Source organism: Mchenga conophoros, linkage group LG17 (assembly GCF_057382185.1).
Source record: "Mchenga conophoros isolate Kocher_MC1m ecotype Shallow Benthic linkage group LG17, M_conophoros_male_GT1.1, whole genome shotgun sequence".
In the NCBI taxonomy this organism is placed as follows: domain Eukaryota; kingdom Metazoa; phylum Chordata; class Actinopteri; order Cichliformes; family Cichlidae; genus Mchenga; species Mchenga conophoros.
Window position 1 is genome coordinate 36,193,046 of NC_140542.1, and position 13,002 is coordinate 36,206,047.

The 13,002-nt window shown below is 42.4% G+C and overlaps 1 long non-coding RNA gene across 1 annotated transcript; it reads left to right on the top strand.

Annotated features, from left to right (window-relative positions):
* Window positions 1-671: 671 nt before the first annotated feature.
* Window positions 672-7,270, top strand: LOC146555847 (uncharacterized). The gene is made up of 2 exons (XR_014889163.1): window positions 672-746; window positions 1,611-7,270. It is a non-coding gene; the product is annotated as an uncharacterized LOC146555847 (long non-coding RNA).
* Window positions 7,271-13,002: the final 5,732 nt, after the last annotated feature.

Here is a 13,002-nt window from a genome sequence, read left to right on the forward strand (position 1 = left end):
AAGACCTGAAAACTGAAAAAAAAATAGACTTGAAACTAAAAAATGAATTTGAAGCTGAAAATTAAAAACTGTTAAGAAAAAGATTTGCATGAAAACAAAAAAGTTTATTCAAAATAAAATTATTCATTTGTCTTTTAAACACATTTTTTCCAGTTTTTAAATATTAAAACTTAGAATATCAGTTTCAAATCATTTTCTCAACTGAATAAAACATTTGACCCTGATTTACCTCCATTAAGGTATTAAATATACCAGTGTAGTGGAGATATCAAAGATAGGCACGGCTGTGGCACTGATTCAGTCTTTGAGCACTGCGGTCGCCCCGGTGTGTCGGCCAGAACACCACTTAAGGCTGTGACCAGGAGATATTTTATACATATGACGTCTATGCGGGCCCGTGTGTATATAGATTATAAATTACCTGTGTGTGTAAATAAGTTCTATAAATCTGTTAAATCTGAAACTCCTGCTAAAAACTTCCTTTCTACAAACTCTTTTCTTTTCTCTCCCTCTTTCTCTCAGTTGGGATTCTGTGTGTGTATGTGTGCTGGAGAAAAAAAAAAAAGGAAAAGGGTCTCTCTCTGTCTTTGTGAGAGAAAAAAGGTGGGGGCCGAGTGAGCCCGCGGGGCCGAGCGGGTCCGCGGGAGCGAGCGTGTATGCAGAATGAGGAAGTAGGGAGTGAGAAGGAGCGAGTGAAAAAGAGTAACTGAGTGTTTGGTGATTTTTTATTATTTCAGAGGCTCTGGGTAAGAGTTTTGACTATATTGATTTAATTCTGTGGTTTTGGAGTTGGCAACTTTAGCTGTGAGAGTTGTGAAAAGAGCAGGTTTTTCTTTTGTTGTGATGTTAAGTATAAATTCAATAGACTGTGAGTAATCGGTGTTTTTCTGCCTATTGTGCTGCGTGGAAGACACAGAAGTGTAGAAATGTTTGTGGTTTATCTTTGTTTGACGTTTTATATAGAGTTGGTTGATTCAGGGTGATTTCTCCCGTTTAAGGGAGGAGTTGGATTGTGGTTATGTTAAAGCTTTGCTGTAGGGGTATGTGTGTGATTTTGTGCTGGCTTCGCATGTTTAAATGGATGCATAGAAGTTTGTGAGTGAGAAATTGTTATGGTGGGGTTTAAAGTTAGTAAAGAGTCAAACAACGCCCACTGTTTTAAAAAAGGCCCAAAACATCATAAAAGACACCTCACATCCTGGCCACTCCCGGTTCGAACTGTTGCCCTAAGGCAGACGGTACAGGGCAATCAGAGCAAGGACTAATAGACTCAACCACAGCTGTTATCCAACTGCAATAACACATCTGAATACTACAAAAATGTCCACCATGCCACTCTTGTGTTAATCTATGCACGGTCTGAAGCATGACTGTGGGAATACTTAGTATTTTAAGTATTCTATCTATTTTATTTATTGAATTTTATTGTTTTGTTTATATTTTGATATTGCTAGGGATGATGCAATGATCGGGGACCATTCTTAATTTCGTTGGTCTCATGACAATGACAATAAAGTTTTTGATTTTGATTCTGATTCTGAAATCAACCCTCCTCAAGAGTTCAATAATTTAGGCAGTTATGTTTATACAAATACTAAATGTATGTTTAGTGTCTTCATACAGGTGTTTTTTCTTAACCTGGAAACCTGAGTACGGCAGCAGAAGACAGGCCAAGCTTTGGCTAAAAAGTCACGGCTGGACACCAGACTTGTCCCCACCCCTCCCGGAAAAAAAAGAGAGAATGTAGTTTTAGGCAGGTTTTTCTCGCTGAACTGCTCTGGGTGCTGTGTCCCTGAATCTCACCAGTGTTAACCTCTGGCGGAAGACATGGAAAAAAGGAAAAGATGTTCCTGGTAAATGACTGAAACAAATAAAACCACACACAACCAGAGAAAGGTATGAGAAGTGTGAGGAACAGACACATGTGCGTGTTAGAGAAATGCCTCATTTGAGAAAAAGTTAAATTAACCCATACACTGCATTTCGTTGCCCTGTACCTGTGCATGTGCAATGACAATAAAGTTGAATTCTGTTCTATTTTATTCTATATACAGACGCACCCATACATGCAATGAAGAAACAGCTTACATACATGTGCACGTACATGCAAGATTAAAGTAGCGACACTTAACATACACCTGTTTTTAAATGATATAGTTTATCCACTACTGACAAATAGACTCTCTGGGTTGCAGGACGACAACTTAACGTGAAAAGACAAAGACACTGGTCTGATGATTAAGTGAGGACACGACAAATTTAGTGGTTAAAGGGGTCGAATTGGGACAGGTTTTTGTTGATTGTTTAAGACATATGACTACTGAATGGGAGAAAATTCCTTTTTAGGTTTCTAAACAGGATCTTAGAATTTTAACACGTGCCTGTGTTGTCCTGTCAACTTGAGGGGTCATGAGTTGATTATGTGGTGAGAAAAAACAAAAAAGGGGGGAAAGGAGACCTCGTTGTTTCTCCCCTCTCGGGATAACACAGCCAACACAGCACAGCCAACACAACATCATTTTCCTGTTCACCTGTTTTGTTTTGTTTTTGTTTTTTCTGAAAGCCGAAGCTGACCTGGACTCCTACCGTCCCCTCTACCATCGTTGCCCTCTCCGCGACCATCTTTGACCCTTTGACCCCTGAAGGCCACAGCAGCTGGACTCACAACAACAACTTGAGGATGTCAACAGTGCTGCAAAAAAGCGATCTCATGCAGCAGAGACGGGGAGCACTAAACCTAAAGCCCGTTTCACTACACGGGGGAAATTCCCAGACTGCGTCAGCTGACAGAGCTGTGACGAGACGCGCATTAAGCCCGGAGGAAAAGGGAGGGTGAGCAAAAGAATGCTGACCTCTGAGAAGAGCCGAACAGCAGAGCTGCAGAAGGCCGTGGAGCAAAGTAAAGACAACATAAATAGACTCCAATCTGACGTGGAAGGAAAAGACTCTGAGGTTTTTGCCCTCAGTAAGAGCTCAAGGCATGAGAACAGAAACTGAGCATGGCTCCGGAGGAGCTGGCTGCTAATTGAACTCATCAGTCAGACTTGGAGTTTCACGTACAGGACTTGTAATCAGGCGGAAGCTTGCTGGAGCAGGAGGTCGTCAGACCTGACGCAAAGCTCCAACAGCAGGAGCAAACCCTGAAAGAGTTACAGAAGCAAAAGGGTCAAGTTACAAGGAGAAGATGCAGGCAGCTGCAACAACGGATGAAAACAGACCCAAAGAGGAGGGGAGGACCCCAGGGCATGCTTCAGGCCGCTGGTTTACCTAAACTACAGAACAGGAAGGTGATGAACACAAACATACACCAACCCACAAACACACACTTCTGCATGCGCCGACTTAGAATGAAGAGAAACACACAAATGAACACTTATGCACTCGTTGAGGGAGTGAAAACTGATACATACCCATGCACCAAAATCAAAATGTTGATTTAATTCACTAAGAAGTGACACACAATGCTCCAGCTGCTGCAATGAAGAATGCTTTACTGACAAAGGCTCAATGCTGCACACGACAAAGTCAAATACAGAATTTGCTGTAATAATAAGCCCAGAGGGCATTTGTGTGGTCTGGGGAGCAGAGTCCGGAGCGGTTTGGTTATGAAAACGATGCCTGTGCGAGATATCTGGGGCTTAAGGCCTCGACTCAATTGTTTACTGTACACCAAAAAGAAAAGAAAACAGCCTGAGCAGTGATGCAGAGTAAAAACGATGAATTAACAGTGTGAGTCTTATTTCAGAGCGCCACATCATTGTGATGGAGATTTAATAAAAGGAGGAACACACGGACAAAGAAGAAGAGAAAGGGGGGGGCAGCCCTTGAACACGATTGCCTGAGGTATTAAAGTTCTGTACTAAATTCTGGTTTCCAGTGTGAGAAAAGTCACGCAGTGCCAGTAGTGGAGCTAGGTTGAGTGATGATTCTAAATTACTGTAAGTAAATCATCGTACACCCGTTCAAGTTTCATGATAACGGGGATCTAGACTTTGTTGAACTCTAGGCAATTTGAACAGCTAAAATTTGAGTGACCAAGTAGCAGTTGAATAAAAGTCATTGAATAAGTGTTGAAATAAACTGGCAGAATTAAGAGAATTAAAACATTTCAAGAGCTCAAATGACTCAATATGGAAACGGTTCAATTTTGTTTCACGAACGCAAAACATATAGGTTTATGAATATGAAAAGGTTGAGGTGGTGTTGATTTGACTCTGTGTAGGTTTAGGTGGGTATTTTTATTGATGGGAGGAATATTCAGTGACAAGTCCTAAGACCCGGGCGTTGGTATTTTTGTTTTTGTTATTTTTCATTTTATTTTGTTTTATATTTTGAACAGTGCACTGATTTTTGTTTGTGAATCTTTTGTTTAAGCAGATCTGCACATCGGAAATTACAAGCATTACACGTCGGCGAGAAAATTGTTGTAAGTGAGTTTCTCCGCATCGAAATGGGTTCTGGAGGAAACACTTGTGGGGACAATTAGAAATGAGAGTCCCTGTCTAAAAAAGGATTTAGCGAGGTAATCCAAATTCAAGTTCTTGTTTTCTTTTTGAGATGACGTCATTTTGCTGAGTGTGGAAACTAAATGCGACGACAGGTTTCACTATCAGCAAAGAAAGAAAGAAATGGATGGAAGGATGAATGGATGAAAGACTGGAAATAAAAACAAACGGACTGACTGGTAAAAGATGACAAGACTAGACCATGACTCAAGGTTAACCACCTCCACCTAGATAGGATAAAAGGGTGGATGAATTTATGTGTGTTTCTTTTTACAGGAGTAGAAGGATGACAAAATATTCGAGGATGAGTGAACCTGTAAATGCCATTTTTGTGTCTTGTGTTGTTTACAGAGGTAACTGCGCAGCGTTACCATTTACATTTTCTTCCCTACAGGGTTACAGTTTTTAATGTTTTTCTATTACAGGATTTCTGGGCGGATGTGTGAAGAAACGGTGTTTATGGGTTAGGAGTTGGTGAGGCTATTGCACTGTATTCTGGTGAGAGTGTTGGGTGAGACACACCCTGTCTTGAAAACTGTGATTCTTTTACAGGAAATGTTTTTATAGCACCTATGGGATGTGGATGGCTGACTACAGTCAATGTGCTGCTAATGTTTGCTTTGCTTTGGTGAGAAGGGTGCAGTAGAAAACAGACAAGTGACATGAAAACAAGTAATAATAACAAATAACTAATTTGGGGACAGTTTAACCTAGAGCCCACTAACTGGCCATTAGGGGCTCTCTCTCTCTCTCTCTCTCTCTCTCTCTCTCTCTCTCTCTCTCGGAGTAACATTGCCCAAAGGGTGAATAAAACAAATTGCGGCAATAATAGTGATTTAATGATCAGAGAAATCCTGAACATGATACTTGTCTGTTGTGCTGAATCTTTTATTACTCTTATGATTTGCAGGTGGTTGTAAATAAGCTGTTTGCTTTAACAGGTTTGCTTTTTAGCTGAATTGCAAAATACAACTAGAACGATTAATTGAGACTAATCGCAACTAACCTGAAACTGAGGAGGTTCTATATAAGGAAGAATTAAAACAGGTATAAAGTGCATTTGATCTTTAATTGCAGGTGTGACCATGAAGATTTTTGGTACAGATTGCAGGTTGTTGCTCATTATTGAAGTGTGCTCATAAAGGCAAAAGCTATATAGGGGGTCTATCATTTGGTTTGTGTTTTAATAATTTAGGTATGGCAAAATTAAAGGTTTCTAGACAATTTAGGGAACGAGTGAGAAGCATAATTAGATGATCAGAAACTGAGTACTACACTTAAGTTGGAATTAAGAATGCCCAATTTGTTTGAGGTCTGTTGTTCACTTTTATACACACATTGCAAATGTGCTTATAAGGAGCTGGCACTTAGTCTGTGAAGGTCAAAAGCTTCATCCGACAACGGATCGGATTGATATATTGGAGCTATTGACTTCACGTGCAGAGGGTTAAGTGCATGCACGCTTACACACATAAGCATGGCATAGGATTGGAATAAACAAAGTCAACAACATTAGGTTAGGAGAGCCAGCGCAGGAGAGGTGTTGGCTTTCTGTCTCTTGCAGAGAAGGGAACAGACACCAGACGGGGACACGGAGATATGGGGACCCTTCACAGCAACTGGGGTCAAGTGTCATGGCCTTGGGGCTCCTTGAGAAGATGGATCCCATAACCACAGCGATAACCAGGAAGGGGTTGGCAAAAACTAGGAACACCAGAGACCAACGAGGTTCGAGAGGCTTTTGGCAAAAAGGGGGACACGGCGGTGACAACGGACAACAAACACACAGATCTTTGTTTGAAAGTGGGGCAGAATAATCCCCAGATCTGTGTAACGACTGAAGGGTGGTCTAACCCCGGAAGTCGAAGAAAGAAGAATCCGAGGGCGTTTCTTCACTCCGAGAGGAGGTGGTAAAGGGGCCTGAAGCGTGACAGGCTGAAACTCGAGTCTGAAGCTAAAAGAACAGCTGGGTTGTGGGAAAATTGGAAAACAACGGAGGTGTTGGGGTTGATAAGTGTCATAACGTGTTTGTTTGGTTTGGAAACAAATCCTGGTGTGAGTTGGGCTGGCAAGCCAGCCCAAAGAGGAGGAATGTGACCAGGAGATATTTTATTTTGTATTCTTATGATCACAGTTATAATCAGAAGTATCAATCATTAATCATTTACCATTGTTGAACCAGTTGACAGAATAATCTTTGAACCACATCTATGTTAACATTAATCTACACAGATTATCAGTACTTTAATCAGTCTATTGTTGTTCTGTACTATTCATGTTATTTGTTTAAAGCTGTTTCACAGTTCTGTAACCACTCAGAAGCCTGTGGGTCCTGCTGGACCCTGCCTTAGTTCTATGTTCAGTTCTGCACGTACACAGGCCTTTAAAGTACATGCACGCTCTTATATAACACATGCATGTGTACACACACACTTAGTAAGAATAGGAGGGTCGTCTGAGGACAGTTTTCTGATAGATATACTTTCACAATAGACACGAATAGATATACACACCACACACACTGGTTTTCTCTGAGTGCTGGGCTGAGTGGAAACATCTGGAGGCCTTATAAGGAGAACTTGTGGAGTGAGGGGAACTTCCTGAGTTCTGAGAACTGACTGATACTTATCATGTGACTTGACGTCATCATTGTAATAAAAGCCTTGTGAGATGCTTGTTCGGGGGAGATCGGCTCTAAAAGGCTTGTGATGCTCATCTTCCCCATATGTACATATGTATAATAAAAATCACTATTCTGACATCTACTGAGACCATGCAGTCGTTTGTCTTCTCCTCAAAACTCGAATCATGACAAGGCCAAACTGTCCCAGAGTATGAAAGAAGAAGGGAGCTTGAGGTTCCGTTTGAGGCACTTCATTGTCACCATTCAATTTCTGCGGCTGTAAACACAGCGGGTGTACATAGGTGTGTGTGTGGTTTTCTACAAAAGAAATAAACAATGGAAATAACAACAAATAAAGAGAATAGACAAGACAAACACTCAAATACAGACATAATACAATATAGTTCAAATTTCAAATTCAAATTCAAATTTTATTTGTCACGTACACAGTCATACACAGTACGATATGTAGTGAAATGCTTGGACAACTGCTCGTGACCTAAAGAAAACAAAAAAGGAAAGGCTATGAATAAGATAGGAAATAAATATGAAAAATTAAAAAGGGTAAATTTAACTAGGAAGGAATAAAATATAAATTAACGTTAAAAATGAAATAACTGTACAACACAAATTAGAATGAAGGGTAAATTTAACTGGGAAGAATAAGATAAAATATATAAATTAAAGTTGAAAATAAAATAACTGTACAACAAAATACACAATACACAATATAGAACTATATAAGAATGTATGAAGAAATCTAAATATAAATAAATATATACACAATAACAGCAGCTGTACAAGTATTAACTGGAAATGAAGAATATAGTGACCAGTGTTGTGCAAAATCAAAGTCCAGAAAGTCCAGTGTGTGTAAGAACCATATGTGTGGGTCAGTACTGTGTGGTGGTGTGATTGAGAGACCGTATCGCCTGCGGGAAGAAGCTCCTCCTCAGTCTCTCTGTGTTGGTCTTCAGGGAGCGGAATCGCTTTCCTGACCTCAACAGAGAGAACAGTCTGTTGTTGGGATGGCTGAGGTCCTTCACGATCTTCCTGGCCTTGGTCCAGCACCGCCTGCTGTAGATTGAGTGCAGGTCAGGGAGCTCGGAGCGGATGGTGCGCTCAGCTGACCGCACAACCCTCTGTAGAGCTCGTCTGTCCTGCATGGTGCTGTTCCCGAACCAGGTTAAGATGTTTCCCGCCAGGATGCTCTCTATGGTGCACGAGTAAAAGTTCCTGAGCACCTTGGAGGGCAGTTGGAAGTCTCTCAAGCGTCTGAGGTGGTAGAGACGCTGTCGGGCCTTTTTCACCACGGTGTTGCTGTGACAGGACCATGACAGGTCCTGCGTGATGTGAACTCCGAGGTATTTGAAGCTGTCCACTCTCTCCACTGGGCACTCGTTGATGACGGGGGTCTGGTAGTTCCTCTCCTGCTTAGTGCTGAAGTCCACTATCAGCTCCTTTGTCTTACTGACGTTTAGAAGGAGGTTGTTCCTCTGGCACCAGTTCTCCAGATTCCTAATCTCCTTCAGGTAGGCCGTCTCGTTGTTATCAGAGATCAGGCCCACCACGACGGTGTCGTCAGCAAACTTGATGATGGTGGTGGAGCTGGTAGTGGCCACACAGTCATATGTGTACAAAGAGTACAGCAGGGGGCTCAGAACACACCCCTGGGGGGCTCCAGTGCTGAGAGTGGTGGAGGCTGAGACATGTCCGCCCATCCTTACTGCCTGTGGTCTGCCAGTTAGGAAGTTGGAGATCCACTGACACATAGATGAGCTGAGTCCCAGATGCTCCAGCTTGGTGGTGAGTGTGGAGGGAATTACGGTGTTAAATGCAGAGCTGTAGTCTATGAAGAGCATTTTAACATAATTCCCCCTTCTAGTGTCCAAGTGAGTGAGTGATGTGTGGAGGAGATGAGAGATGGCATCGTCTGTGGAACGATTTGGACGGTAAGCGAACTGTAGTGGGTCCAGTGTGTCTGGTAGTGAAGAAATGATGAAGTCTCTGACCAGGCGTTCAAAGCACTTCATCACTACTGAGGTGAGGGCTACAGGGCGATAGTCATTGAGAGAAGCAGGGTGGGGTTTCTTCGGGACAGGAACAATGATGGACTCTTTGAAGCATGTGGGGATCACCGACTGAGATAAAGAGATGTTGAATATCTCAGTGAACACAGGAGCTAGCTGGTATGCGCAGTCTCTTAGGATACGACCTGGGATGCCGTCTGGTCCTGCTGCTTTCCTGGTGTTCACTCTCTTGAAGGCTCTCCTTACTTCATGCTCGGAGATGACGAGCACGTTTCCGGTGCTGGCAGTATCTTCCTGTCTGCAGCCGTTAGCGCCGCTAACACTAGCATTGTTGGAGACCTTAGCTGCAGCCTCGAAGCGAGCATAGAAAGTGTTCAGCTCGTCTGCCAGAGTCACGGCCGCGTTCGTCATACCGGTTGTTGGTGCTTTATAGTCCGTTATTGTCCTTAGTCCCCGCCACAGGCTCCTAGAGTCACTCTGTTGGAGTTGTGACTCTAGTTTCCTCCCGTAGCGCTGCTTCGCCTCTTTCACCGCCCTCCGCACGTTATATGACGCGGCTTTGTACGGGTCCATGTCCCCCGTCATGAGTCCCGTGTTGTAGGCAGCGGTGCGGGATCTCAGAGCGTCGCGGATGGTTTTATCCACCCACGGCTTCTGGTTGGGAAACGTTGTGATAGTCTTTGTCTCCACGGTATCATCCGCTAGTTTCCCGATGAATCCCACAACCGCTTCCGTAAACACGTTGACGTCATCGTCGGAGCTGTTTCTGAACATGCCCCAGTCTGCGTCATCGAGTGCGTCCTGTAACGCGGCCACCGATTGATCCGTCCAGCGCGTGACCTTCCTCTGAACCGGAACTTCCTGTTTCAGCCTTTGTTTGTATTTTGGCATGAGGAAGATGGCGGCGTGATCAGATTTGCCAAACGGGGGGCGGGATTGTGCCTTGTAGCCGTCCTTGACCGTAGTGTAGCAGTGGTCCAGTGTCCTTTCACCCCTGGTGGGGCAGGTGATGTGTTGATAAAAGTTCGGCGCTGCGCGTTTGAGGTTGGCGCTATTAAAGTCCCCCGTCACAATAAGCGCAGCGTCCCGGTGTTGTGTCTGGTGCTGTGTGAGTGCCTCATGCAGCTCGCATAAGGCGGTGACCGTGTCCGCTTGTGGTGGAATATAAACGGCACTTACAATGACCGATGTAAATTCAAATATAACATAATCAACATAATCAAATATAAAGATCAGAAAAATATAGTACACTTCAAACTGCTCACACTATGCAACTAAACAGCCTTAGTGCGAGGTTAAGTTACCGTGGGGACATGGGTTACTTCCGGTAGTTGTACAAAATAAAAGCGCCCCCATTATAATCAGTCGTAATGCTCTTATTGTGAAGGGCAAGCGGGAACGCGATCCTTCCGGTCAAACTACGATCGCTATTTGATTAATCCTCGTACCTTATTGTTCGCTACAAACTCCGCTACTTTAAAGTAAACAATCACAAGCATCACATACAACATACAGAGAAGGTCTGATAACACAGGAATGACGTTATGGACATACGAGCGACCGTACATACGTCAACAAAGCTAAACCGGGGTAAGCTAACAACATAAATTAGCATATGAAATGAGGGTGAACTCACGCGTTGCATGCGTGGCCTACCGCTCCAACTATGGACTACATTAGCTCCTAAATGGTAACATACTACAGTACTGACACAAACAAAGGCAAAATACAACACAGGTCAATACTTACTTGTCATTTACGCACACATAACATTCCCCAGGAATCAGTGCACCCCCTCCGGACCAACACTGCTCATCCGACATTAAACTGCCCACCTTACTAACCGGATGATGTCACTAGAAGGTGAGCTGGCCCAAACTGACAGAAGACTGAATCTTAAATGAGCTTATATAAACTTATAAACACCAATAAACTATTCTATGAACTTTGGGGCCTTTTATACAAAGTAAATGATACTGTGGTATTTATGTTTTGTGCACACACTGGATCAGGATGTTGTTGATATAATTTGGATACATTGTACCATGTAATGAAAATCTGATTCTATGACATAGATGTTGAGTGTTGAGTGAAGCACATATCTTTTTTATCCTAACCCCACCACAGTGTCCAAGTTTCAGTCTTCTTGGCTCAACTGATTTTCAGTGGAAGTTTTCAGTAAAGTTTGGTACTAAAATAGGAATTGGCAGGATTTGGGTAGGCTTTGAAAAGTGAGAAGAAACGTGGTGATCTTGGAGGTCTTCACTTTTGGACTCGATGTTTCCCATCTCAGTACTAACTGCCCACATGTATTGCCCACACAAGAACAAGAAACAAATAAAAAGAAATAATCTTACCTGCTTCTTCCTGAATGTATTCATGTATTCAGCTGGCAGTAGAGTAGAATTAAGTGTATCTGTGATGTGTAAAAAAAAAAAAAAGGGGGACAATAATAACGCAGATTGTGTCAAAAGTACAAATAAAGTATTATGATGAATTGGACTATCACTTTTCAAATATAGTAAAGTTATTCATTATGATTCAGTGTATTTTGGTTAGGCGTTTAGAGTAAGTTTAGTACATTGCTTCGTTGAAGGAGAATGCATCCATGCAATTAAAAGTGGATAAAAATTAGATCCAGATGTCCCTGAGTGCTTGAGAACCCTCCATTTCCCTCCATGCAAGCCCTGGTAATGTCCCTTTCACTGCATTACACATGCACACATCCTCAGCATGATACTGAAACACAACAGCCCAATGGGAGTGTGGACATCATGTCAGGGAGGAATCTGGGACAACTGTCTGTGCCAATGCTTGTTGTCCTGTAAAACAAGAGACATTTCCATAGAGCTTTATTTGTTCTGTAATATTGCTGGATCCACTTTCTTATGGAGTGTAATGTTGCTGGCTTTTGTTAATTATTTATATCATTGATCTCTGTCCCTGTGTTTCTTAGTGTTCAACTCTCCCCAGTTTCTTCAGTGTTTCACTCTCTGGGTCACTTTTTTATTGCTTCAAGTAGTCTTTAAGTAGTCTTCAGGAATAGTTCTCCAGGCTTCTTGAAGAACATTCAAAGTCTTCTTTGGGTGCTGGCTGCCTTTTGTTTAATTCTCTGTTAAGCGGGTGCCGCATTGCTTCAATAATGTTAAGGTCCCGCTTCTGGGGAGGCCAGTCAGTGACTCTAGTGTTCTGTTGTGTGTTTATCCAGGTATGCTTTGATTGCATTGGTGCTGTCATGCTGAAAAATAAAGTCACTGCCAGATACTTTCAATATGGTATTGCGTTATTGATCCGACACTTTTCTGTGCTGATAATTCCATTAATTTTGACAAGAAGGCCAATGCCCCTGGAAAAAATGCAGCCACAAACCATGACAGAGCCTCCACCATGTTTTACAGATGGCTGTCGACACTCACTGTTGTAGCTCTTTCCTGATCCCCTCCTGATGCATTTTGATGACATAAATATAATATAAAAAAAATAGGTAAAGAAGGTAAAATGTATTTATTAAGCGCTCTCACAACAGCTACATACAGAAAGAGTGAACTATATAAATACATAAAGTACAATAATAGGCAACAAAATTTTTTTTACTGTTGCTACTGATTTTCAGTCCAGTTCTTTTGTAGTCTGGTATTCCTCAGCCTTTTCTCCCTGTTCCTGTTTTTTCCTTAAGAACAGCTTGTTGACAGTCACCCTTCCATTGAGACCATTTCTGATGAGGCTCAGGCAAACAGCAGATGGATCAACCGAAGGGCCAGATGCATCTTTCAGGTCCTGTATCAGGCTTTTATTGGATTTTTTTTCCTGTTTCTTAATAACATGACTTTGAAATACTGTTTAT